This window comes from Sturnira hondurensis, unplaced genomic scaffold, assembly GCF_014824575.4.
Source record: "Sturnira hondurensis isolate 20B ecotype Veracruz unplaced genomic scaffold, ASM1482457v3 Scaffold0002840, whole genome shotgun sequence".
Lineage (NCBI taxonomy): Eukaryota > Metazoa > Chordata > Mammalia > Chiroptera > Phyllostomidae > Sturnira > Sturnira hondurensis.
In genome coordinates this window covers 335,210-362,384 of record NW_028075471.1, presented here as the reverse complement: position 1 = coordinate 362,384, position 27,175 = coordinate 335,210, and the positions used below count along the sequence as shown (strand labels likewise).

Genomic DNA, 27,175 nt, shown 5'->3' with positions numbered 1-27,175 from the left:
CCCCAGCCAAAAGAAACCAAGTGGCAATGCTTAACTGTCAGACAGGGAGGATGTAATAATCACAGAGAACAGCAAGGTCAGAGGGCAGCCAAGAGGACTGGGACACACGGTTATGGAGACAATTAATAGAACGCGGGCCCTGGCTGGTGTAGCTCAGTGGATTGAGCACAGGCCTGCGAACCACATGATCGCGGTTCAATTCTCAGTCAGGGCACATGCCTGGGTTACAGGCCAATTCCTGGCGGGGGACTCATGAGAGGCAACCATACATTGATATTTCTCTCCTTCTCTCCTTCCTTTCCCCTCTAAAGATAAATAAATAAATCTTTAAAAAAAAATAGAATGCAGGATCCCTAGGTGGAAAAGAAGTGGGAAGCCAACATGAATCCAGACTCCCAAAAGGAAGGATCCTGTAACATCACAGCAAGTGTACACAGCAATTTCCCCCTGTGTTTCCTCCTCAAATGGGCCTATAGCCATCTCCCATGTAACTACACATGAGAAAAGGGGACTACTCAAGAAGGATTGCTGGACAGAGGGTCCAAATTGACATCAATTTCCAGAGACCTAAAATAGCACCAAGCCTAGGTACTAAATGCAAGTAGAGAAAAGGGCAAAAATTAGTTCCACCCTTAAAGACTTAAAGGACACAGAGAGGATGATCCTCATCATGTCCTCATTTACATCACCAGCCTGGCTCCTGCAAAAAATAAGACAAATCCTGGAGGATGAAGGTAGGCTACTGCAAATCCAACCAAGTAGAATCCCCAATTGCAGCTGCCATGCCAGATGCGCCGTTTGGTAGAACAGATAAAGGTGGCCTCAGGTACATGGTATGATCCGGAAATGGCATTCTTCTCTACATTTCTGAGAAGAGATGATTAGAAACAGTTTACATTTGCTTAAAACACAGTCTGCATGTATAGTCTTCTATACACTATCCATTTATGCTCTTGCCCAAAGCTATATTAACCTGGTAGTCTGGCTGGAAGCCACACAGAATATCACACTGAGTCTCTATATAGATGGTGATTGTGCTAATAGTACCAGATGGACAACTACACTGGAGAACTTGTTAAGATGTCTGCTCTCCAGAGGGTGGGAGATAAAGCTTATCAAGATTTATTGCCACATCAGTAAAATCGGTTTACTCAGAAAGACATGCCAATCATGATCCTAGAGGAGCTTCTCCCAGGACTTACACAAAAGGGTGGATCTGAGCAGCACAAAGCTAGACTCCTATGGACACTGAAAGGGAAGGATTCCACTGCTCAGAGAACCACCAGCAGAAAGACCTCAGCTGTCTTTCCCACCCTGCCCGGGACTATCTTAGATGAAGATAGCCACCTAACCTGAGGTGACACTTCCTCACTGGGGCAGTCCACACCCAATGACTGACCAGTAAGGGTATAAAGGCCGAGCTCCTCACCCACACTATGTACAGTGGCTTCAGAACTCCCTGGGATCCACTGCAGCGTCCTCTGAGCTGGCATCGAAAATGAGCTTCCTCCTCTGCTCAGTCCTTTCTCCCCTTTCTGTTTACAAGTGTTAAGCCCCAAAATACTCCTTAATAAACTTCCTGAGTGCTAATCTCAGTTGCAGAGTCTGCTTCCCATCCTAACCTGCAACAGTGGCTACCTAGAGGCAGCCTCGGGCGGTGATTCCAGATCCTGACCATGACATCACTGTTTGAGAAGGAAATGAGCCTACCCCACTACAGTCCCAGAGTTAAAGGCAGACAGAATAGAGGACACTTGCCAGTAACTTTTAAACTTTGAAGGTGGAGTTATATAGTTTCCTCTGATATTCTAATGAACAGTCTGAACAATTCCCCCCACCAAAGGAAATAACATCAAATACTGCATGAACTTCAAATAGTTCATGGAATAACTACAGACCCTAAATGAAGAATTCTAAATTTACATCATCTCTGACAGACCCCAAATTTCTTGAGATTCAACCATATTTCCCATAGTGAGACATATTATAGGCATTCCTTAAAAGTTTGCTGATTTGAATGTTGTAGGTACTCAATAAGTGCTTGCTAATTTGATGTGATTTCAGATATAAGGTGATGAACTAAAGCAAAAATTTTCTCTCTCCTACCTTTCACCCAACTACCTAAAAGGTAACCACAGAAGGCCCACCAGGGAGGTAATCACTGAAAGGTGTTGCACACCTTTATCTCTCCAGCTTGTACATTTGCTTCAGTTAAATGAAGATGCTCTCAAAGATATCAAAATAACTTATAAATCAGTTTACCTAGCAGGAATCAGTCACATTCAATCCTGAGCACTGATGTTACGTAGAAGTGAGGGAGAGTCATCAAAAGGACAGTAGGTACCAGATGAACTTAACAACTGAAGGGTTGCGATAGATGAAGAGAGGAACATTTCTGGAAATGAATATCGACTTTATCAGCTTCAGCTGTTTTGCATTGGAGACCCAGTTCTGCACACAAAATGACATTGTGCCAGTTGTAAACTCAGAGCAAATTACAGTAACTCTAAATTTTACCTGGTAAAAATATGTAATTACTGCCCTAGCTGCTGTGGCTCAGTGAATTGAGTGCTGGCCTGCAAACCACAGGGGGCACCAGTTCGATTCCCAGTCAGGGCACATGCCTGGATTGCAGATGGGTCCCTGGTGAGGGATGTGTGAAAGGCAACCACACATTGATATTTCCTCCCTCTCTCCCTCCAACTCCCTCTCTTTAAAAATAAATAAATTATATATATATATATACTTCTTGACATTTTAAAGGAAAAACAATACGCCTCTTATAATAGAGCCACTGTATTAACACAACTGATTCTATATGAAATTTAAGTTCCTAAGAGGTATGTAAGACCTTTTGAGGCTGTGTGATTCCTACTTGCCACCTTCACTTTATTTGCTCCCCCAATCTCTTCAGGCCCCATAGCTAAGTGGGCCTAGAGCAGGGGTGTCAAACTCATTTTCACTGGGGGCTATATCAGCCTTGCAGTTGCTTTCAAAGGGCCAAATGTAATTTGAGGACTGTATAAATGTAACTACTCCTTAATAGTTAAGTGAGAGCTCAGCTCTGCCCTGGGTAGAAACCAGGTGCTGGGCTGGATAGAAGAAGGTAGAGGGCCAGATTCGGCCCATGGGCCTTGGGTTTGCCACCTGTGAACTAGAGGCTAAAAACACAACACAGGGTCGGATCAAACAGCGCATCCTGACTTCTGGCTCTAGGCCAGGGAGAAGGCGGGTGCCTAACACAGACCTCAGTTCCAGGACTCCTGGCTGTCTTTAGAAACCCTTCTTATGTAAGGAGAGGTGAGGGGATGCAACAGAAAGAATTCTGGACTAAAAGCAGATGTGTTTTGAAGTTCTAGCCTAGCACTTACAAACCGGACTCTTAGGCAAATCAATTTACTTCTATGTCCCCTAAACTAAGATTATTACCTGTCTTACCCAATAGTATTCTTTGAGAACCAAACGAGATAATACATGTGAAAGCACTTTGTAAACTCAGATACATTAACACTCAGGTAAGTTTTATTTCTATCGCTTCTGAGAATACCTCTCCTCCCCCTCTTCCTCTCAAACTTCAGGCCTAACATCCTTCCTGAGATCTCTATGACCCCTTCTGCCTTCTTCATCCAACTCTTTTCTGGGTTCCTTCTATGTGTCTAATATATTCCACACAATTCCTCACATACCATCTTATGCTATTCACTGGTCACGTCTGTTAGCCCTCTCTGTAATTTGAATGTAAGCACGTTATGAACAAAAGCCATGTCGCATATTCTAAACTCTACTTTGGCTTAAAAACATATAAGTCCCTAATGAATAGGAACTTGACAAGCTGATTGTGAAATACATATGGAAGAACAAAAGTCAGATATAGCCAAAACACTCCTAAATAATAATAGGTGGGGACTTTCTTACCAAAAATCAAGACTTAGAAAGTTAAACTTCTGGCCAAGATGGAGGCATAGGCAGACACACCGTGCCTCCTCACACAACCAAAATAAGAACAATAATTTAGAAACAAAATAACAACCAAAACTGACAGAAAATTGAACTTTATGGAAGTTGGACAACCAAGGAGATAAAATAGACACATTCATCCAGACCAGTAAGTGGGGTGGAATCGGGCAGCTGGACGGAGAGGGGTCCCAGCACAAAAAGCGGTGGCACTGGCGCAAAAGGCACCCTGGGCGCTCAGGTGGTGGCTGGCAGACCCCGGGCACGGGGTGGCAACGGGCAGACCCAGCGAGGCGGCGGATTGTGAAGTGAAGCACTGCGAAGCAAGACCAGCTGACCAGATGGTCCCACATTCGTGCGCAGAGAAGCCAGGCAAAATTGGGGAGCAAGACAGACCACGCAACCCAGGGTCCCAGCTCATGAAAATAAAGCCTCAAAACACTGATTGAAAACACCTGTGGGGGTTGAAGTGCCAGGAGAGACTCCCAGCCTCACAGGAGAGTTTGTTGGAGAGACTAACAGGGTCCTAGAATGTACACAAGGCCACCCACCCAGGAATCAGCACCAGAGGGGCCCAATTTGCTTGGGGGAAGTGGCAGAAGGAACTGAAATCTGAGAGAGAGCAGAGCAAGCGCCATTGTTCCCTCTCTGACCCCGCCCCCACATACAGTGGCACAACCCAGCCACGTGGGTTGCCCCACCCTGGTGAACACATAAGGCTCTGCCCCTCACTACTTAACAGGGGAGCTCACACACACGCACACACACACACACACACACACAAAATGGCCCAAATGAAAAAAACAGATCAAAGCTCCAGAACAAATAAAACTAAGTGACGAAGAGTTACCCAACCTATCAGATGCACGGTTCAAAACACTAGTGATCAGGATGCTCACAGAATTGGTTGAATTTGGTCACAAATTAGATGAAAAAATGAAGGTTATGCTAAGTGAAATAAAAGAAAATGTACAGGGAACCAATAGTGATGGGAAGGAAACTGGAACTCAAATCAATGGAGTGGACCAGAAGGAAGAAAGAAACATCCAAACAAAAAAGAATGAAGAAACAAGAATTTTAAGAAATGAGGAGAGGCTTGGGAACCTCCAGGACATCTTTAAATGTTTCAACATCCAAATTATAGGGGTACCAGAAGGGGAAGATGAAAAGTTATTTGAAAAATTATAAAGGAGAACTTCCCCAGTCTGGCAAAGGAAATAGTCTCCCAGGAAGTCCAGGAAGCTCAGAGAGTCCCAAAGAAGTTGGACCCAAGGAGGAATACACCAAGGCACATCATAATTACATTAGTCAAGATAAAAATGAAGGAGAAAATCTTAGAAGCAGCGAGAGATAAGGAGACAGTTACCTACAAAGGAGTTCCCATCAGACTGTCTGCTGATTTCTCAAAAGAGACCTTACAGGCAAGAAGGGGCTGGAAAGAAGTATTCCAAGTCATGAAAGGCAAGGACCTACAGCCAAGATTGCTCTATCCAGCAAAGCTTTCATTTAGAATGGAAGGGCTTATAAAGTGCTTTTCAGACAAGGTAAAGAGCTAAAGGAGTTTGTCATCACCAAGACCTTATTATTTGAAATGTTAAAGGGACTTATTTAAGAAAAAGAAGATAAAAATCATGTACAGTAAAATTACAGTAAACTCAAAATTACTAACAACTACACCTAAAACAAAAACAGAAACAAACTGAGCAAACAACTAGAACAGGAACAGAACCACAGAAATGGAGATCACATGGAGGGTTAGCAACAGGGGAGTGGGAGGAGGAGAAAGGGGGAAAAGGTGCAGAGAATAAGTAGCAGAGATGGTAGGTAGAAAATAGACAGGGGGAGGGTAAGAATAGTATGGGAAATGTAGAAGCTAAAGAACTTTTAAGTATGACACATGGACACGAACTAAAGGGGGGGAATGTTGGTTGGGGGGTGGAGGGTGGAGGGGACTGAAGGGGGGAAATGGGACAACTGTAATAGCATAATCAATAAAATATATTTTAAAAAATAAAAAAGACTTAGAAAGTCATAGTGATGAAGGTAATGTTTATGGGCACACAGACTGGCAGAGTAACCAGTGTAACAGAATACAGGCCACCTGAAATAGTGACATGCATGTGTAGAAATGTAATACATCTCAAGGTGACATTGTCTATCACCTGGGGAAAAGGTGAATTATAAATGGTGCTGAGACAACTGATTATCCACATGGAGAAATTAGATTGGATTCTAACCTCACACCAGGTGTAAAAATCAATTCTACTGGCTGATGTGGCTCAGTGGATTGAGCACCAGACTGCAAACTGGAAGGTCTCAGGTTTGATTCTCAGCCAGGGCACATGCCAGGGTCGTGGCCCAGGTCCCCAGGGGCATGTAAAAGGTAACCTGTTTCTGTCATTCTCTTTCTCCCTCCCTTCCCCTATCTCTAAAAATAAATAAATACTTTTTTAAAAAAAAATCAATTCCAGACGATTTAAAGACTTAACTGGGAAAGGCAAACTTAAATTTTTAAGAGATTATATTTATGACTTTGGAGTAGGAAAAGATTTCCTAAAGCTTTAAAAAGTGCTAACCGTCAAAAAATTAAAAATTTTTACTACATTAAAATTAATTTCTGTCACCAAGATATAAAGCAAATGAAAAGCCAAGTCATAATCTGACAGGATATATTGGCAACATATCCAAGGAACAAAGGATATGTATCCAGAATATATAAACAATAATAAAAAAAAGGTGGTTTGGCAACCTTGACAAGATCCACAGGGGAAACACAGTTTTGGAGTTTGAGTTTTGCCAAGTTCAAGGAGTTGGGGGTGGGCTTGGCACAATGTGCACTTTTCACAGATCTATTATAACGAAGCACAAAACTAATTCTGCACAAATTCAAGGTGACCTACCTGCCAGTAGTTAAACTACCTGCTAGAACAAAAATCACTTTCAGATGAAGATGTGACCCTGCGATGGCACGGATGTTGGAGTTAGCAGACACCTTAAGGCTGCTGTAATATGCTCCAGGACAGTCTTACTAAATGGACAGATAGGGAATCTGAGCAATAAAACAAGAATCTTAAAGAGATCCAAATGGAAATCACAGACTTGAAAAGAACAATAACTGACATGAGAAGTTCACTGGATAAGCTTGATAGAAGAAGAAATTGTTAACAAACTTGAAGACAGATCATTAAATATTATCCAATATTTATTGGGAATTATCACCAGTTCTATTTCCAGTCAGCCAGTTAGAGCACATTCCTGGGTTTCAGGCCAGGTCCCCAGTGCAGGTCATGCGAGAGGCAACCGATCAATAATGTCTCACACATTGATGTTTTACTCCCTCTCTTTCTCCATTCTTTCCCTTCTTTCTAAAAATAAATAAACAAAATCTTTTAAAAAACATTGCAAAACATTCACACAAAATGACACAGCAATGAGAACAAATGAACTACAGCTACCCACAACATTTAAGTCTAAAAAATATAGAGCTAAAACTTAAATAAATTGAGATGCCTAAAAAATATGCTGTATGATGATGTCATTTATCTAAGATCCAAAAATGTAAAACAATGCATTTTGTTTTACATTGTTTTCTGATATATACCTATGTATTAAGATCATAAAGGAAAGTGAGGAAATGGCAAATACAAATTCAGCTGGTGATTGACTGGTAGTGATGGGGAAGCAGAAGAATAAAATTAAGGAGAAATTCAAAGGTAGTTTCAACAGTATTGGTTATGTTTTATTATTAAGTTTAGTTTTGGTGTCATTGGTATTTATTTTATTATTAACCTTCATAACTTACATACATGTTTGTTTGTGTATATTTAAACACACATTTAGGTATGTATCAAAATTTTTTATTGATTGATTTTAGAGAGAGAAAGATATAAAAGAGAGAAAGAGAGAAAAAAACATTGATTTGCTATTCCACTTATTTATATGTTCATTGGCTGATTCTTGTATGTGCCCTGACCTGGGATCAAAGCCACAAACTTGGTCTGTCAGGATGATGCTCTAACCAGTTGAGCTACCCAGCCAGAGCCTATTTTTTTGTAATAATAATTTTTTTAAGATTTTATTTTTTTACTTTTAGAGAGAGGGGAAGGGAGGGGGAAAGAGAGTGAGAGAAACATCAATGTAAGAAATATATTGATTGGTCACTTCTCACCTGCCCCCAATTGCAGACCTGGCCCACCACCCAGGTATGTGCCCTGACTGGGAATTGAACCAGCAGCCTTTCAGTTCATAGTCTGACACTCAATCTGCAGAGCCACACCAGCCAGTGGAATTGATTTTTATGCCAAGTGTGAGGTAGGAATCCAATTTAGTTTTTCCATGTGGATAATAAGTTATCTCGACACCATTTATAGTTCACCTTTTCCCCAGGTGATAAAATAATTATTTTAAAAGAAAGAAAACCACGTTTCCTAGCTAGACTTTGTCTGTTTTTCCCTTAGGTGTTTCAAGGCCACTACCAAAGAAGTGTTCCTTTAATTTATAAGGCACAAACAGGAGGCTTTGTCCCAAGAACAGCCAATCCTAATCATAATACGAACAAATGTGTTAGAGGAATGTCTTTCTCCCTTACAAGAGGAGACACAGAAAGCATGGATACACTTTTGGAAGGGGAAGTAAAGAAGATCAGCACAAAAGCATCACCACAGAAGACCACTGTGTGTGACACTCTTCTTGAGAGACTCCCAGAGCCCACAATCCAGTTGTAGAAATGCAACAGTACAAAACTGCAGCATGAGCCTGCAGAGTGGGTTCTGCAGGAAAGAGGTGGGGGAGATCAGGCATACGTTGCAGGAGAGGGGAGGTGAAGGAAGGCTTCTCACAAGAGAAAAGACTGTCAGGACCTTGAGGGGTGAATGAGATGGCTTCTTTTCCCGGTACTTGGGATCCCCAGTTGTCAATTATTTGAGCGGGCCAATGCTTCTCTGTATCTCAGGTCCCCCACTATGTGGCAGGGCGGTTGTGGGGGCAGCAGCAGGTGCAGATAAATCCCCACTGCTTTGAAGGGATGTTTAGGAGAAAATGCTTGGTGACATAGAAAATTAATAAAACTCTTCGTCGATGTGATTAAAAGAAAAGGGAACATTATATACCAAATGCCAATACCTTGTCACTTTGTTCTCTCTAAATTCCTGGTAAGTCCACAAAGCAATCCTAGGCTTTGCTAGAAAACAGGAGCTTTTGTGTACCACGAGGCATCCTGCCAAGGCCTCCCAGGTTAGCCTCTGCTTCCGGCATATTGATGGCAGTAGGAATGATAGGGAGAGTGCTGTTAGGACTGGAATCAAGGCATAGCAGAGAACCTTGCACATACTACCTGATTAAATGCGGAATGAATGAATGAATGGTCTTCCACCTAGCAACATAAGGTGTTAGATACTTGCTTCCTTTAATATAAATTGCATGGGATTCAGCACTCACTGATATATTAAAACCGTAAGTGATATCTAAGAACTTAACTCACACATTTCATAGTTCAACATAAAGATATGCATAATGTACAATAAATGTTTATAGAAAGGATCTTGTTCTCAAAAACAGTGTATTTAATGCCTCACAAGTTATATGTATGTTCTCTTGGTTTTATTATTATTATTATTAAGCTCAGGACAAATTAATCTTGCAACAGCCAAACTTCAGAGGTAACTCAGCCAACATCCATCAAAGCAGCCTTCTTTGTGCAATCTAAGGGGCCCTGGGAATCTGCTCTTGGTGAAGGAATGTACCCCACGTTAAGCCACTTCTCCAGAGTCCCCAGTCACTTAAGGTGTAACACACTGACCCCATGGCGAAGTGAAGCCTGAGCATTTCACTTTACCGACAAGGCAGATGGCCCAAGGACGTAGACTTAACAAACGAATGAGCACAAAGGGGTTGGAATCAGATAAGGTCAACAGGAGGGTTTCCAGTAGCCCTGGCTGAAAACACTTAGCTCTTTCTCCCTTCTCTGGATCAGTATGTCTACTTTATCACTCCACAGCTGTTAATCAATCAGATTTGTATCAAAAAACAGAGGAGGGGAAATGAGTGATGCAAAGCTCTCCCTACTTACCTGATTGCATGCATCAAGTTCAGCTGACTTTGTTGCTGAGAATTGAACTTCTACTAGAGACCTTCAGGTCTGACCATTCAGAAAGGAGCTTTTCTTTCCATGCCTTGTCTTGATTGCTTAAGATTCCACAAAACATAGGCTGCTCCAGAGACCTACCTGGAGGACAAATGCTCTACTACAGGCCAGTAAAGGATAATAATGGCTTAATCTGTTTCTTCCCCCTTACCAGCCCTTGCCAGTCTTCTATAGGAGCTGCATACAGAACTCATTCTTTTTATTGTAGTTATATACAAGATGGAGCAAATTAGATTTACAGTTGTGAGTACATGCAACACAGTTTACTCTTGTATTATTATTAATTATTATATTATTTTCCATATGAACAACATTGCATGTATATACCACATTTTGTTTATCCATTTATACATTTATGGACTCTTGGGTTAGTTTCTCCTTTTGGCTATTTGTAAATAATGCTGTGAACATTAGTGGACAAATATCTGTTCGAGTCCCTGTTTTTAATTCTTTTGGATATTAATTCTTTGAGGTATATTTTTAACATTCCATCATTATTTGTTTATAATGTTTTTCATATATTATTACATCACTTTATTGGTTGTTTTAGGCATCACTAGGTATTATATATATATACAGTATAGTCAATATTATTGCTATAACTTTGTGTGGTGACAGTTGGTTCCTAGACTTAATGCGCTGATCACAGCATAAGGATTATAAATGTCAAATGACTATGTTGTACACCTGAAACTACAATATTTTATGTCAACTATACTTTAATGATTTTTTTATGTTGGTAGATTTCAGAAGTGTAGATTTGCTTATCCTCTTTGGGGTTCACTTGCTTCTTAAATATGTAAGTTTGAGTCCCTTCCCAAATTTAGGAAGTTTTCAGCTATTTCTTCTTCAAACACTCTTTCAGCACCACTGAGTTCTTCCTCTCCTTCTGGGACCCTGAGGACATGATGCCAGCTCTTTTGTTAGTATTCCACCAGAAATCTTGGAGGCTCTGCTCATATCCACTCCACTACCAAGTGTATTCAGTGACTTCTTTCAATTATGAGAACATTCAATTCTCTAACTTCCATTTGGTTCTTTTTTCTAACTTTTCTTTCTTTGTTGACATTTTCTATATTTTCACTTATTTTGAAAGAATTTGTAATCAATTGTGGAAACAATCTTAGGATGGTTGCTTTAAAATCCTGGTAATAAATTCCAGCATCTGATTCATCTCAGTATTGGCATCAGTTGGTTGTTTTTTCTCATTCAAATTGTGGTTTTCCTGGCTCTTAGTATAATGAGAGGTTTATCACTGGACACTTAGCTTATAATGTTAGGAGACTTGATCCTACTTAAAGCTTTTGTGAAAACCTTCTATTTTAGCAGGCTGTTACTTTGTCGAAGTTTAGCCTGTAAGTTCTGGCCTGCTTTGCCAGCTAAGGCACCTTTCAGGGACAGTTTTGTCTCCAGAGCCCCTGCAATGTTATTGTGGTGTGTTTTGTTCTTCTGGTGCTGCTAGGGTTCCTGCTCAGTTCCCACTGGTGCCATCTGCAGGGGCAGAAGGCAATTCCGTCAGCCACCTGCTCTCACTGGGTGATCATCTGGGGGAAGGGAGTGGAGCAGAAACCACTGGCTTTGGGTCTTCTTATGCTAGTAGAGGGCAGGGAGACACAAGGCTTTCTGCTGCTGTCACTGTGTTTGTATCAGACTGCCTGCCAGGGCCCTGGTTGTGGAGCAGGGTCTGGGACCTGTTGTCACTGTTGCCAACAGACTGGACTGCCTACTGATCTGAGGCATAAAGCAGGGGTTGTAGCTCCCCACCGGATCTTTGTCAGCCTTCCCCTCTCCTGGTCGTTTGGCCAGAGAGAGCAGGCTTTTCTCCGGTTCTTTTGTCTAGGCCTGTGGGTGCTTCCAGACTGCAAGCTTCTCTGGAAACCAGGCCTGGGAGACAAAAAGACAACCCAGGGAACTCACCAAGTCATCGTTCCTTATGCCCTAAGGTTTCCTACCAGTCTGCAGCTTTTTTCTGGCCTTCAGAGTCCTTTCATAATTGTCTGTTCAATAATTTCAAGTATGTTTAGTCGTATTCAAAGGAAAGAATCAGGAAAAACTCCATTTACTCTGTCTTTTTCCAAAATCAGCAGCCCAAATCAATTTTAACAAATTATATTATCAAATCAAAATATTGCCATTCAATTATACAAAGAAACAATTAGGTTATGTGCAGAAATATAAGACACACTGTGTCCAACAACAAGCAATAACTCCACAAGGTCAGTCTAGCGTTTGCAGATTGTCGATTCTGATTGCAGGAAGGTGGAACCAAGGCCTCCATAGTGCTTCACTGTAGAATTGTAAAGAGAATCCACTGAGAAAAGATCAGCTGCTGGGATAATTCCAACACAATCATAGTCAACTTCTGGGTGCTGAGCTAAATGGTAAAGGAAAACACTAGGACTTAAAAATGCTTCTGACTGTAATCTCTTCTGACCCAAAGGAAGTGGCACTACTCTCCAGAACCACAGACTTTTTGGAGCAACAGAATTGATGTAGGTGCCCTAAAGGGAGACCTCCGTCATAATTTGAGGGAAAACTGGGGAATCAAGAGACAACTTAACTCCTCTACCCAAGAAATAAGAAAAACTTGGTGATGAGACTGGGTAGAGAAGTGAGAAAGAGAAGTGAAAGAGACAGGAGCAGAGCAACGTGATGGGAGGAAGGGAATACCTGTGATAGGAGAAATGTTGCTGAGCGACAGGAGTCTCTGAGAACTGTTGTTCAGAATTGTTTTCCTTGTAGTTCTAACTCTGTTAGACACAATGTTTGCATATGGCACCTTGGGATGTGCAAAGCAAAGTTGTTCTGTTCCATGTCTAGGTAAGCATCAAGGACATAGAGAAAGACATCTGATGGGAGGTGAGATCTGGGAAAAACCTAGAGTCCAAAGCAACAGTGTTGGACCTAGAAGTAACCATGGAAACACAAGCACTCAGAAATTCACAGAGCAGCTGGGAGATAGGGGGAAAGCTTACTTCTCTGTACATCTCTGAGAATAAGGTACTCTTGACCGCAGAAAACATGTCTGTGGTGTGTTAGTTCCTGTCAGTGGAAGATGAAGAGGCATAACCAACGATCTAGCTGCTTTTCTCTTATACACAGCGGCCATCCATGGGAATATAACCTGTAGCATCTTATGGGTACAGTAATAAGGAACACAGTAGAGACAAAGGGAAGACTATTGGGAGTGAAACAACAGAAAGAGAGGGATAAGTATAATCTTTCTGCAGAGACGACATTCTGGAGCTTCTGTAGATTGAGGAACATTATAAATGTGTATTTGAGCCCCTACTTTAGGCTTATTTCCTTCAGTTTGCTAGAATTACTATGTATTCATATTTTCATGTAACAGACATTTTTAATATTTAATGTAAAGTATGTATAAGATTCTGCTGAATCCTTGAAAATTTTAACATGATTTTATAGGTCTTTATCATATGTGCAGAGAACACAGGAAATATAAAATAAAAGTTAAAATTTGATCTGACTTATTAATCAGACAATATATATTGACAGCTTTGATGTTTTTAACGTTAAAGATTGATTCTCTTGTCTGAGAATAAGGAGATTTTAAGGCACCTCAAAAGAGAAAAAACAAGTTATTTTAACATTATCAAAAAATCCATCTTGAAGGAATAAGGTATCTGCTGCACACCCAGGCGGTAAACCTCAGAGGTTTGCTCACATAGGAGTAAACACACAGAAGGTAAAAATCAAATAGAATTCCAAATGACTGCACTAAATCCCATAGCTGCAAAGCTAACTGTTTCAAAGAAATGGTCCAAGTCTTCCTACTGTTTCACAGGGTAAAGGTAGCCCCAGCCCCTGTAAAAGTCCCAGGTGGGCTAGAGCTGAGGTAATGGCTGCTGACCATGCTGTACAGGAGAAATGGCTGGGAGATGGGGGTGGAGATGGGGGTGTCCTTGGGGAGGATGACTCGTGGAAGAAGAGAAAAGGAGACACCAGTAATGGATGATCTACAGGCTGCCCCCAGCTGCTAAAGTTTGGATGCCCGGTTGATGAAAAGAACTGACTCATTTGGAGAATGATAAATAGCAACAATCGCAGGCACTTATAAAGTATTGATTTCCAGAGGCCTCCACTGTTTTCACATGCATAATCTGATTTATAACCAAGCAGTTCCAGTGAGGAGCCTGATGAATCTCCTGCATGAGTCTGTGGTCTTCCTCACATATCACAGAAGAGGGAACTGAAGGGAGAAGGAAGGCACACGGCTGCTTCCAGGCCACATGGGGTCTTTTCCAGATGGATGCTTTCTGGAGGATATGAGAACAAATGGTTCCAGATCACATGGATGACCCTTAGCCAAGTCATTGTATGCTTCCAAGCAGCCCTCAGATCTATATATGTCTGAATAATTATTGTTAACATTAACGTAATTTTTAATTTGAAGGTGAGTGTCAAAATAGTTCTTTTTTTAATTTAAATATTTTATTGTTTGTGCTATCACAGTTGTTTCCATTTTCCCCCTCTGTTCCCCCTCCACCTAGCTCACTCCACACTCCCACAGTCAATCCCCACACCATTGTCCATGTCCATTCATGTTCTTTGACTAATCCTTTCACTTTCTTTCAACCAGTCACTTCCCCTCCTGCCCCCTCCCCTTTCTATGCCTCTGGTTCTATTTTGCTGATTAGTTTATTTTGTTCATTAGATTCCACTTATAGGTGAGAGCACATGGTATTTGTCATTCACCAACTGGCTTATTTCATTTAGCATAATAGTCCCCAGCTCCAACCACACTGTCACAAAAGGTAAGAATTCCTTCTTTTTTACTGCTGCATAATATTCCATTGTATAAATATACTACAGCTTTTTTATCCAATCATCTACTGATGGGCACTTAGGCTGTTTCCAAATCTTGGTTATTGTAAATAACGCTGCTATGAACATAGGTGTGCATACATTCTTTTGAATTGGTGTGAAAGGAATAATGCATACTGTAAAATGGTAACTTAATAACAATTAAAGCAATCACTTATATCTTACTGTGTGTTAGGTACTACTGTGAGCACTTTGCAGGTATTACCTCACTAACCCTCATAACCATCCTTTGATGAAGGTACTACCTCCATCTTTCATAGAATAAAAGCTGAGGCAGATGAATTAACTAAGCAACATCACATTGTTGGTAAGGGATAGAGCTGGGATTCAAACTTCAGCAGTCTGGCTCCAGAATCTTTACCACCACTCTATCCTGCCTCTCAGTACCACTACTCACAATAACTTGAAAGTGAGATTCCTGGAGGATATCTACAAAAACTGGAAATGCCAGGGGACTGAGAAAGAAAATAAAGCATGCAATTTTTTTTCATTTTACTCAAAAGGAAATCAATTTTACTCTTGAATATGATTATTTGAGAAAATACATTTGGATTTTAGAGAACTGGAAGGAACATGAGGGACTTTTTGAGGTGATAATAATATATATTTTTATCGGAATTTGAGTTACATGTGTTACATTTGTCAAATCTCAGTGAGTGTACACTTCTATTTTATGTTTTATTTTATATAAATTGTACGTCAAAAGAAAACACTGTAAGTAAATATCGAACTCTAGTTAGTTGTATTAGAGTACTGAAATACTGAGGGGAAGTATACAAATGTCTGTAATTTATTTTGAAATGCACCCAAAAATAAAACAGAATGATGGGTGGATGGAGGGATGGATAGATGGCTGCATATGTGATAAGACAAGTATAGTAAAACATATTTTCAAATGACACCTCGGACAAGGGCTTGATCTACTATAGATAGTTCTTTATATATCTAAAATATATAAAGAACTTACAAGACTCCACTCCAGGAAGACAAACAATCCAATCAAAAAATGGGCAAAGGACCTGAACAGATACTTCTCCATGGAGGACATACAAAGGGCCCAGAGAAATATGAAAAGATGCTCAAACATCACCAACTCGCAGAAAGATGCAAATTAAAACCACAGTGAGATACCACTTCACACTGGTCAGAATGGCCATCATAAACAAGTCAACAAACAATAAGTGCTGGTGAGGTTGTGGAGAAAAGGGAACCCTAGTGCACTGTGGATGGGAATGCAGACTGGTGCACCCACTGTGGAGATCAGTATGGAATTTTCTCAGAAACCTAAAAATGGAACTGCCTTTTGACCCAGCAATTCCACTGCTGGGATTATATCCTAAGAACACTGAAACACCAATCCAAAAGAACCTATGCACCCCAATGTTCATAGCAGCACAATTTATAATAGCCAAGCGTTGGAAGCAACCTAGGTGCCCATCAGTAAATGAATGGATCAAAAAACTATGGTACACTTACACAATGAAATTCTATGCAGCAGAAAGAAAGAAGGAGCTCTTGCCCTTCACAACAGCATGGATGGTTCTGGAGAGCATTATGCTAAGTGAAATAAGCCAGGCAGTGAAAGACAAATACCATATGATTGCACCTATAACCTAATCAACAAAACAAACAAGCAAGCAAAATATAACCAGAGACATTAAAATAAAAAACAAACTGGCAGTGACCAGAGGGGAGTGGGTAACAGGGGCAGGCAAGTGGAAGGGTCATCAGGAACATGTATAAAGGACACATGGAGAAAACCACAGGAGGGTAGGAGTGAGGAAGGGAGGTGGGGATGGGTGGGGCTGGGGAGAGGGGTGGGGTGAAAATTGAGACAACTGTTCTTGAACAACAACAATAATAAATAAGATAAATAAGATAAATAAATAAATAAATGATTTAAGATTTAACAAAAAATAATAAACAGGTATAGCAATGTGTTAACAATAGAGCACTTGCTGAACTATCCTCCATGTGCCCCATACTAATCACTGTCTCCATCTCTCCCTCTAAAAGTATTATCACTTTCTTGTGTTACTTTATGTTCTATCACCCTTGTGCACAGTTTAGTTGGTTCCCCTTTCTAATTTTGCATATCTTTCTCTGACCCTTTCTTTCCCTGACAATGAGTCTGTTGAAGGACTTAGACTGTTTCACCCGTGAAGTTTCCTCCCATCTGAACTTCGATGACTGCATACTCATGGTACAGGTCAGCCTGTTCCTCTATCCTCTGCACTGCGTTTCTCGCAAACTGGCCACTGAGTACAGAGGATGGATGAGACCGATTCTATCCCTCTGGCAAGATCGAGTGGTGGTGTGTTCTTTCACCAGGAGATACAAAATGTCTGCTTTGCTTGTTTTTTTAATGTTGATAGTTATTTGTACTCAATGCCTAGGTTCATTAATTCACTTGAGATCATTAGGATGGTGATATTTTTACCACATTATTTCCATTTATTGGCTGGAGCGATTTTATAAAAGAGATGTTTCCCTTCAGCTACCATTTGGTTACTCAGTTGCACAGCTCAAAAGAGACAGGCAATATAAACAAACAGTTGATTCTGTTTTTATTCACACAATTTTCACAATAATAAATTGGTTATCTGTCATCCTCAGAAGCTGATAAATTAGCTTTCTTTTTAGATATTATGAAATCATGGATTTAAATATATTTAAACATTATCCTCATTAAGGCTCAAATTGTTTCACTTGTTATCAAAGCCTCTTCAAGTCTAACTCCTGAGCCTCTTCAAGATAACTCCTGAGCCTTTTGTCTCCAACTCTAATAGTCTTTGGTGAGTCAAAATGTTTCAGTTTATCCTGTACACTTCCTACTCCAGAACTGGAATCAGCTATTTATTTTCTTCCAGAAACCCTAGTTTCCTTCAATGGAACATAGCATTTCAAGACCATAATCTGGACATTAGAAGACTGTTACTAGGGAATTGCATTCCTTTTCTTCCATACTAAGAATCCTAGCTCTCAAGCACCCAGGGGAATGACAGAATTAGAATATCCCATAATTTGCTCTGACCTATAATAATTATACAACAGTTTCAGAATAACCATAATACTACCACCACAAATCACGTTCAGAGAAAGCAGTTAAAATTTTTAGGCTAATCTATTCTCCCCTCTTTTTAAATGGTTTTACTAGATCCGTGTTGACAAATCATATAACCTTTACATATTCTCCCTCTTTCAACCTTCATTAAGTCTTAGTTCCGCAAGCACCATATACTTCACGCTCACCAACCAGATCCTGTGTCAATGTCTCTCTAATCTTTGTGGTGGACTTGGTCTCTAGTAGACACTTCAATAAGAGCTCATAAGAACAATATTCCCCAAGTGCCTGCATGTTGATCACAGTTCATGTCAATCTTACTTGACATAGAAACTTTTGCTCACGTTTTCTTTCCTTGTGTATCTTAAGTATATTATTCCATTTTCTTTTCTATTTTTAAAATATATATTTTATTAATTGTTATTATAATTGTCCCATTTCCCCCCTTAGTCCCCTCCACCCTCCACCCCCCAACCAACATTCCCCCCCTTTAGTTCATGTCCATGTGTCATACTTTAAAGTTCTTTAGCTTCTCCATTTCCCATACTATTCTTACCCTCCCCCTGTCTATTTTCTACCTACCATCTCTGCTACTTATTCTCTGCACCTTTTCCCCCTTTCTCCTCCTCCCACTCCCCTGTTGCTAACCCTCCATGTGATCTCCATTTCTGTGGTTCTGTTCCTGTTCTAGTTGTTTGCTCAGTTTGTTTCTGTTTTTGTTTTAGGTGTAGTTGTTAGTAATTTTGAGTTTACTGTAATTTTACTGTACATGATTTTTATCTTCTTTTTCTTAAATAAGTCCCTTTAACATTTCAAATAATAAGGTCTTGGTGATGACAAACTCCTTTAGCTCTTTACCTTGTCTGAAAAGCACTTTATAAGCCCTTCCATTCTAAATGAAAGCTTTGCTGGATAGAGCAATCTTGGCTGTAGGTCCTTGCCTTTCATGACTTGGAATACTTCTTTCCAGCCCCTTCTTGCCTGTAAGGTCTCTTTTGAGAAATCAGCAGACAGTCTGATGGGAACTCCTTTGTAGGTAACTGTCTCCTTATCTCTCGCTGCTTCTAAGATTTTCTCCTTCATTTTTATCTTGACTAATGTAATTATGATGTGCCTTGGTGTATTCCTCCTTGGGTCCAACTTCTTTGGGACTCTCTGAGCTTCCTGGACTTCCTGGGAGACTATTTCCTTTGCCAGACTGGGGAAGTTCTCCTTTATAATTTTTCAAATAACTTTTCATCTTCCCCTTCTGGTACCCCTATAATTTGGATGTTGGAACATTTAAAGATGTCCTGGAGGTTCCCAAGCCTCTCCTCATTTCTTAAAATTCTTGTTTCTTCATTCTTTTTTGTTTGGATGTTTCTTTCTTCCTTCTGGTCCACTCCATTGATTTGAGTTCCAGTTTCCTTCCCATCACTATTGGTTCCCTGTACATTTTCTTTTATTTCACTTAGCATAACCTTCATTTTTTCATCTAATTTGTGACCAAATTCAACCAATTCTGTGAGCATCCTGATCACTAGTGTTTTGAACCGTGCATCTGATAGGTTGGGTAACTCTTCGTCACTTAGTTTTATTTGTTCTGGAGCTTTGATCTGTTTTTTTCATTTGGGCCATTTTGTCTGTGTGTGTGTGTGCGTGTGTGTGAGTTCCCCTGTTAAGTAGTGAGGGGCAGAGCCTTATGTGTTCACCAGGGTGGGGCAACCCACGTGGCTAGGTTGTGATGCTGTATATGAGGGCAGGGTCAGAGAGGGAACAATGGCACTTGCTCTGCTCTCTCTCGGACTTCAGTTCCTTCTGCCACTTCCCCCAAGCAAACTGGGACCTTCTGGTGCTGATTCCCATGTGGGTGGTTTTGTGTACATTCTAGGACCCTGTGGGTGTCTCCAACAAACTTTCCTGTGAGGCTGGGAGTGTTTCCCAGAACCTCAACCCCCACAGGTGTTTTTCAATCAGCATTTTGAGGCTTTATTTCCATGTGCTGGGCCCCTGGTTGTGTGGTCTGTCTCACTCCCCAGTTTCACCTGGTTTATCTGCACGTGAATGTGAGACCATGTGGTCCACCAGCTGCCTTGTGCACTGCACGCCTCCACAATCTGCCACCTTACTGGGTCTCTGCCATCTGCTGCTGTGGGCACCAGGGTCCACCAGCCACTGCTTTGCCATGACTCCTCTCTGCCCAGCCACCTGACTCCACCCCTCCTGCTGGTCTGGCTGAATATGTCTACTTTAACTCCTTGGTTGTCAGACTTCCATACAGTTCAATTTCCTGTCAGTACTGGTTGTTTTTTGTTTCTAAATTGGTGTCCTTTTTTTGGTTGTGTCAGGAGGCACACCATGTCTACCTACGCCTCCATCTTGGCCGCTGTTTCTTTTTTTAATTTATAGAGAACACCCATCAATCTTACTTGGTTTGACAAGATCAGCATTGTTAAAAGACAGATAGCAAAACTTGAGCATATATTGAATCTGACAAATGACATTCTATAGTACCTAGAATATTACATAAGAAATATCAACTGAGGGGGAAACAGGGTAAAGCATCACATGCAGATGTTCCAGGCAAAGAGGGAACAACACCTGCAGGTGAGGTCCATAGGGTACAGTTCATAAGAAACCCTAGAGAAAACACAATTGACTTCTTTGGGTGCAGTGTTTTTCTTTTGGGGGGAAAGAAAAAGGTGGCAAAGAGGGGCAGGAATTCAAAGGCATACACAGATTGGCTTCACCCTTCAAAATGCTCATAAAAGTATTTACATTGTGGCAGTAGGGCACCTTTGAGGGAAAGAACACCTTAACCACATTTAGGCTCATTGCATAATAGTTTGGTAACATGTACCATTTCCAGGTAATGGGGCAGACTTAAGAATAATTGTATGTTAATAGAGGCTATCTATTTTTCCTCTCACTCTCTGGGGCTTGTTGTAGCATCACAGGGCCACTTTCTCCACACAGTTTCTAGGGAACATCCTCTTGTTCTTGTGACATCTTCTACAAAGAGATCATCAAGAATTTTGTCTCTCTACAACCAGTATTGTAACCCTCTGATGACTAAAACAAACTCCCCCTCTACAGCGATGAGGCTCTTCAGTGCAAGGGCTCAAGAAGAATGTTTTAATTCCTTTATTTAAAGGTCCGCAGGCACCACTGTATTTTTTTTACTTCATACTAAATGCTTCTTACTCTTTTATCTGCTTTTTGTTCCAACTATTCTGTTGTTAAACTGTACTGGTGACAGCCTTCACTTATTAGTTACTCCAGTCCCTCTCCTTCTGGGACTCCTGACCAGGTGAATAGCTGTTTAAAGTTCTTCCATCAACTTCCCATATCATCAGGGGAAACAAAAACTTCATCTTGTTGAATTTGATCTGTAGCCTTTTCTTCAATCCATGATTCAACAGGAGTTTTGTTTCTGAGAATTACTTTCATTTAGATAAAAAACAATATCCCAATGGCTATGGTCATTCCTAAGGCTCATCCCAAGGCAAACAAGATGGCAGTAAATGCAGCTAATCCAAATGGAACAATTCGAAGAGGATCTCTCCCATCTGCACTCATATCAATCTTTACCATGTTCCACCCAAAGGAGAGCCCGTTATAAAGCTATGTATATAATCATAACAGAAATGAAGGCAGCCTGAATACAACCCAATGGTATTAGAAGCAGAAACAGAATGAACAAAGCATGATTTTGGTACCCACAACAGTTGTTGGTCCAAGGACCATGATGGATCATCACATGTATGTGATGAAGGACCATCTTCATCACACACCTGTTACACAGCTGGAAGTGATGGGACTGCGGTGCCTTGTGTGCTTGGAGACTTGATGATATTGGAGGTACATGCTGCCCTGAGAATTTTCCAGTTCCCACCCCAGAGGGACAAAGGCAGGACTAACAAACATAGTTTTGAAGTAATTATAAAGAGTCATGCCAGTCCAATTTGTCAACATGATGAAATCCATGCTTCCTCCAGTTGCACGTAAGGAAGGGCTGGTACCACAGCACAGAGTCAGTCATGGCCAGCGCATACCATACTGCTATGACACCACAAACTATCCTAGGACCCCAGTGACACAGTCTCTTCGATGCTTGGAGATTTTCAAACTTGATAACTGAGTACAATGTACCCATTTCGGTGAGGAAGAATGCCTGCTATCTTTAAAGAATTACAGGCATCCTTTTTCTGTGCACACATTTCCCTGTGCCACCCGTTCATGTGTGTTCCCTAATTACCATGTCTTCAGGGTGTGCGCTGTCAATGCGGATGATGCCACTTTCGTGGTTACGCACAGAGGAGATTCCCAAAGACAGGCCATCCTTACTCCAGGGGCTGAAGTTTCCTTCAAGTAACCGTCTTTCCTTTTCACACTTCGAGAGCAAATAAACTATTAATGTAGTCAGAAGAAAGTGCACCCACATACCAGGCGTTCAAAGGGGCTAATGAATTTTATTTCATTTCCTCTACTATATCAGTTCTGCTTCTGCTTTTGAGGCCCTCTCTACAGTAAAAACTTCATCTCTTCCTTTGTGGGAATCAAAGAGAGACATCAATGACATACTGAATTAATATGAAAGGAATTTTCAAGCGCAGACACCATCCAACGCCAGCACCAAGAATAAAACTGTCTTCACTAAAATATTTGATCAATTGTTTGATGTCAAGCAACATTATTGAGTTAGATATTTGTCTCTCTTCACATAAAAGGACAGATTACTGTATTTTACAGAGGAATAAATTTGACAATTTCCTACCAATAAAATAAAACTTTGCCCTTAAAATGATTTAAACACTTGAACTTTAAAATGCAAGCTGTCTCCACAGCTACTTTCTATTTTCCTTGGACTGACAAAAATAATTTATTTAATATTAAGATGAATGTGTATAAAAAATAACTATCTTGCATAGCAGTATAAAAAACACAGAAGTACTCCTTTGATTAGAGGATAAAAATCTCTGAGTATTTCCATATAAAAAAAGAAACTGTAAAACTTGGATAATTATGGCTGAAAACCTTATATTGGGCCTTACCACCTAAATGGAGCCTCGAAAGTTCACAAAAACCCTTACAGGCTCTCCCAGCAATAATTTCCCGTACATTGCCCTACTTGCTCCTCAGGCTTAGTTGTGTTAGTTCCCAAAGAGTAACAAAGGCTGTGGCCCTGTCCTCGGGCTACCAGGTGCTAAGCAACATACCAGGGAGTCACCAATAATGTTAATTAAGATATAAGTTCGGAAGGAAAAAGAAATACAGTAGAAAAGAAGGAGAAACTAAAGAGGGAAAGATGAAAAGGGAGCAGTAGAATAAGACAAAAGGAAAGACAGCACTTTTGGGGAGCCATGGACGGGCACCACCAGCCCCTAAAAGAGACTCCTATCATCATCACCAACCCCATCACATGGAATTACCATTTATTTTGCACCTGCTGCATACCAAGCTTTGATGATATACCAAGTATTTGATGTCTTACATGCATCCTTTCAATTTATTCTTGCAACAAACCTCGTATGGTAGACTTTCACATTTAAAATCACAGATTGATTTGTGCATGAATATCTATGGCAGCATTATTCATACTAGCCAAAAGGTGAAAACAGCATGAATCTTCATCAGCCCAAATGTCCATTAACTGATGAAATAAAATTTGGCATATCCGTACAATGGAATATTATTCAGCAATAAAAAGAAAGTACTAATACATGATATAGCATGGTTGAACCTTGAAAACATGATGCTGCGTGAAAGAAGCCAGTCACAAATGACCACATTTATGTGAACATTCCAGAATATGGAAACAGAAAGTAGATTAGTGGTTGCCTAGGGGGAGGGATGGAGAGAGAACTGGGGAGTGACTGCTAATGGGTATAGGGTTTCTTTTTTGGGTGATGAAAATGTCTTCACTTAATCATGACAGTGATGGTTGCTCAATCTTCACATATAGTAAAACCATTGACATATACACTTTAAATGGGTGAATTACACAGTATGTGAATCATATCTTAATAAAGCTATTATTTTAAAATCAGGAATTGACTATGCCAGTCACTCCTTGAGGAAAGGAACCCAATATTGATTTGTTTCAGCATAAGAACTAGCCCATTTCTGAGACACGTAAGGGGCTCTGCAACTACATGGGAGCTGGGGACCCAAATACCAATGTTCTCCTCTAACTAGATGCTAATTTTGAGAAAGTAAAATCTTGAAATATGAAGAGACACAGAATCTGGTGTTAGTGAAGAAAATACATATGCTTACAGTTTGTAAATTTCTTCCTTTCCTTCTACCTCCAACAAATCACCAAGTATGAGAAAGTTTATCTCCTTAACACTTCTCCCATCCATTTCCTCTTCTCCATTTTCACCACCCACTGTCTGACCTTAGTCCTCCCATAGTTGCAGATTACTGTAATCACTCCCAGCAGGGTCCCTCTGCCTTTACTCAATGCCCTTTCCATTCTCCCAAGCACACTACTGCCAGAGTAATCTCTTTAAAATTAAGTCTTAATCATTGGGGAAAAGAAAATCAAAACCACAATGGAATACCACTTTACACACATTAGGAAGAGTACTATGAAAAGAAAACACAAAGTGTTGACAATTTCTCCACTAATGTGGAGAAATTAGAACCCTTGTGAACTCTTGGTAGAAATGTAAAATGGTATAGCTGCTGTGGAAAATAGTATGGTCATTCTTCAAAAAATTAAACATAGAATTACCATATAACCTAGCCATTTCACTTCTAGGCATACACCCCAAGAAGTAAAAGCAGAGTCTCAAACAGATACCCAAGTTCATAGCAGCCTTATTCACAGTAGCATGGAAGCAATCCAAGCATCCATTGAGAGACGAATGGATCGGCAAAATGCGTGTGCACCCATACAAAGGATTCAGCGTTAAAAAGGAAAGAAATGCTGACATATGCTACAACATGGATGAGCCTTGAGGACACTGTGCTGAGTGAAATAAGCCAGCCACAAAAAGGCAAATACTGTATGATTCCACTCTGATACCTAAAGTAGTCAAAATCATAGACAGAAAGTAGAATGGTGTTGCCAGAGGATGGGGGAGGGAGGAACGCGAAAGGATTGTTTTGCAAGGTGAAAAGAGTTCTGGAGGTGGGCATAGTGATAGTTGTACAATGGTATCAATGTATTTAATACCACTAAACTGTACACCTAAAAATGGTTAAGATGGTAAATTTTATTTGTGTATATTTTACTACAATAAAAAGACTTAAATTTTGTTTTGAAGTTTTAAATCAGAAAAAAAAAAGAAAGAAAAAAAACTTAAGCACACTGGTCTTAATACCAGTACCAATAGCCTGCCTGAAACCCTTCCATGGCCTTTTTGTCTTATAAAATGAAAGTCAAGGTGCTTGAATTCACATCTCTTGATGACCCGGTTCCTAGCCTCGCCAATGTGAAACTTCCGTCCAATGGAGAGGACACACCCTCAGCCCCAGAAACAGGCTACCAGGGAACTGGAGATCCCTTACATGTGTCACAGTTTCTCAGATGTTCATGCCTTTGCACACTGTTCTCTCCATGGAATTGCCTCCCCCCCCCTTCCTATTGTTAATGCCTAGACCAAAGGCAGTTTATCTGGGTGCCTTTGAGGTGATGGGTGGGGGTAGGGTACTGGCTGGAAAGAATCACAAAGGAACTTTCTGTGGTGAGGAAAATTATTTATATCTTGACTGGGGTGGTAGTTACATGGATGTACGCATTTGCCAAAGTTCATTGAACTAAATTGCATGCTGGACATTTAAATTTGTAATAATGGTCAACAACAAGGAAAAAGGTCAATTCAAAGCACCATTTCCCTGAGCCACACTTCTAACACAGGCTGATTCAGATACCCCTCCTCTGTGCCCCATAACACTCTACAAAGACTCTTGAACTTCACCAAGTACAATTAGAATCAGCCTACAAACCACCCCCACCATTGGCTGCCATCTTCCTTCTTGCAGACACACTTAAACAATCCTACATCATCACTTTCTTTACTCTCCCTCTTAAATAGTTTATACCAAAATTAATGTGTTTGTGGCCCCAGGGGACACCTTCCCAATATGATGTGACATTTGTCTGTTTATTTACCTCCAACCCTTATAGATGATCCTGAAGAAAGACATTTACAAGTCATCTCCACATTGAACTTATGTCCTGTTGAATGATCAGCGGAATGATAGGAAATCGATTATCCAGAAAAGGCTTCCCTCGCTTCTTGTTTAGGGAATTGAACTCTAATCTCTTCAAAAACACACGTCTAAGTGAGCCTTAACATCATCATCCTTATAATTAACTTAATTTAGATAAACATTAATCTCCAGAAATTTTACATTATAAACTTGGCTGCGACTGAGTGCATCAGAAAGGCCCAAATGTGCTGCAGGAATCGATGAAATGTTAACAAGCTCCGACAGCTTCACAGGTGCCACAGCAGAGCGCAGAATCCCAAAAAGGATGGTGCTGCACCAGGCACACCTGTCCCACCTCAGCAAGGCTGTCTTCTTGCCACTCCCCCACCTACATGCAGCTAGGCACAGCGCTAGCCTAGGCAGGATGTGACGTTCCTCCCTGATTCCTTCTCCGACTCTGTTTCCCACTTAGCACCTCCATCCATTAAAACCTCTGTCAAGAAAGGCCTGAGTCATGGCCGGGTGACTCAACTGGTTGGGCACCATGCTGTAAACTGAAAGGTTGTAGATTCAATTTCCAGTCAGGGCACATGTCTAGTTTGTGGGCTCAGTCACTGATCAAGGACGTACAAGAAGTAACTGGTCGATGTTTCTCTCTAACATAGATGTTTCTCTCCTTTCTCTCTTCTTCCCTTTCCTTCTTTCTAAAATCAATAAGCATGTACTCAGGTGAGGATTAGAAAAAAGAAAAGGCCTGAGACTCATTCATTCAATGATAACACTGGCTGATACAGATCCATGTTCTCTCGTGAGCAATTCCAAACCCCAAAACTCTGAAAACCAAAACATTTTTTAAAATTTGATGGGAATTCCTTTGACAGCACACCCTGGCCTGAACTGACAGGAGACTGTTTGTACATAGTCTTTATCATCATTTTCTGATTATAAGAGCTGCCCCAAACCATGTTAGCTGTAGCATACACTCTATAGTATATGCAATGTACCACCTTTTTAAAATCCAAAAACCT

The 27,175-nt window shown here is 40.7% G+C and overlaps 1 pseudogene; it reads right to left on the bottom strand.

Moving 5' to 3' along the window:
- Nucleotides 1–20,910: 20,910 nt before the first annotated feature.
- On the bottom strand, nucleotides 20,911–22,140 carry LOC118983620 (palmitoyltransferase ZDHHC6-like; annotated as a pseudogene).
- Between the last annotated feature and the right edge of the window lie 5,035 nt (nucleotides 22,141–27,175).